This window comes from Enhydra lutris, unplaced genomic scaffold, assembly GCF_002288905.1.
Source record: "Enhydra lutris kenyoni isolate GAN:26980312 unplaced genomic scaffold, ASM228890v2 scaffoldscaffold6, whole genome shotgun sequence".
NCBI lineage: Eukaryota > Metazoa > Chordata > Mammalia > Carnivora > Mustelidae > Enhydra > Enhydra lutris.
In genome coordinates, this window is record NW_019154090.1 from 20,765,317 (window position 1) to 20,767,292 (window position 1,976).

General features: G+C 46.1%; 1 pseudogene; it reads right to left on the bottom strand.

Moving 5' to 3' along the window:
• Window positions 1–282: 282 nt before the first annotated feature.
• Window positions 283–1,516, bottom strand: LOC111141860 (annotated as a pseudogene).
• Between the last annotated feature and the right edge of the window lie 460 nt (window positions 1,517–1,976).

Sequence of the window (1,976 nt, forward strand, 5' to 3'; positions counted from 1 at the left end):
AGAATCATCAGAAATTAAACACCACAAATAAGATTTTTTAATTTGTCACCATCAAATGTCTGAATTTTATTTTATTTTATTTTTTTTTAAAGATTTTATTTATTTATTTGACAGACAGAGATCACAAGTAGGCAGAGAGGCAGGCAGAGAGAGAGGGGGACGCAGGCTCCCCGCCGAGCAGAGAGCCTGATGTGGGACCCGATCCCAGACCCTGAGATCATGACCTGAGCCGAAGGCAGAGGCCCAACCACTGAGCCACCCAGGTGCCCAAATGTCTGAATTTTAAACAGATTCTTGGACTGGTGGCTCATATCCGTCAGCTCGCTCAACTTTAGCACTGGTCTCATCCCCAGGAGCTTTTCCAGAACTCCCACCTCCACCATGAAGCCCCATGAGCTTTCCCAATTCAAACTTGGGCTTCTTCAGCATTTTTACTTTTCTAACAAAGACATCATGGAGTGGATAAATGGGCTGACAAACTTTTTCTATACCTTTTCTGATGTTGTCTGGAATCAATTTATTGACCACTTCCTTCAAGTCATTTGTCGGTGCCTCTCGGGTCATGATCTCCATCATCCCTTTCTGAATTTGGTGGACCTGTTCGTGGTGAGCCTAAGAGGTCTTCTGAATCGGATGATTGCATTTTTTAGTAAAACCAACAGAAAACAGATGAAACAAATAACCATCAGTAGTCTTGACATAAACATGAGCTTCAATCATGGTCTGCCATTTTTTGGCCATGGAGCACATTTTGCCACGGCTAAGATCCATGCCATGGAAATTAGTCAGGCAGTGTTTGCCCTGAACAACCTCGATAATTCGTTTGAATTTTCTAAACTCAGCTTCATCATTCTTCAGATCATCAAGGCTCCCATCAAAAATACAACCTTGAGGCCATCAGATGCAATTTTGGCTCCTTGAGTTCTAGTGACTAATGTTTTTCCAATATTTCTTATATTGAACATAGCTGGTGCTTTCACATCATACCAGTCTTTCTTAGAAAATGGATCAACCACTTTCTTCTTGCCTCCCTTTTTGCTGCCTTTCTTAAGGCACTTGTTCTTGCCAACTGCCATGGTGATGCTCAGGGAGCCAAAAGGGTAAGAATTCTCATCTCTGACAAGTTCCCAGGTGATGCTGATGCTGCTGGTCAGGGGACCATGCTTTGAGGACCACTGACCTCATCCCTAACTATCCTGGACACAGCACGCCCCATTTGGATAGGTGTTTTGCTCTTCACAATGGGCAATCAGATCTACTCCTTCCAAAACATCCTCGCAGCCAAGAGCAGAGTCCATCTGTTTGTTCATATAGTAGCAAGATGTCCAACAAATCCCCAAAGAAGCTAACGAGCAACGTGGATCCAACTCTTTATTGTCTGTCAGAGAAAAGGCATCCATGCTTGGTAATGTGCCCTTGGTTGCTCTGCTGGGCTCCGAGGCCAGAATAAAGCACCTTGTCATCTAGCTGGTAAAGGCCCTGGTGGAAGATATTGGACCAGAAGGCTTAACCACACCACAGTTTCCTGAATAGCACCCACTTAACACCCCATTAAATTGGGGGTACAGTGGATGGTTTCTATGTTTAGAACCCCACTTATTTCCAACTTGGTGAAGGGGGTGTGTCCCTCATTGCACAAAAGCCTGGGGCAGGATGGCCACTCCCCCTGCTCACCCATTCCATCAGTGATTGGCAGCTGCCCACACATCCTGACCCTGAACTAAGTGGGATCACGCTCTGCGGGAGCAAGGGGCAATGATGAAATGCACCCAGGATCTCCCACCAGGATCTGCGAGGCCTGGGACACAGCTCCAAGCTGGGTGCGTAGTGAGGCCTCAAGAAATGCCAGCCTTGATGATTATGGGCGTGATTAAGAAGTGGACCCCAATCACGGTCTGCTTGTAGAACTCTGTCGCTTGAGGCAATGCACGGTCTCCTTGTGGGAGGAAATTAGCATTCCTGATAAATGCTTAAGC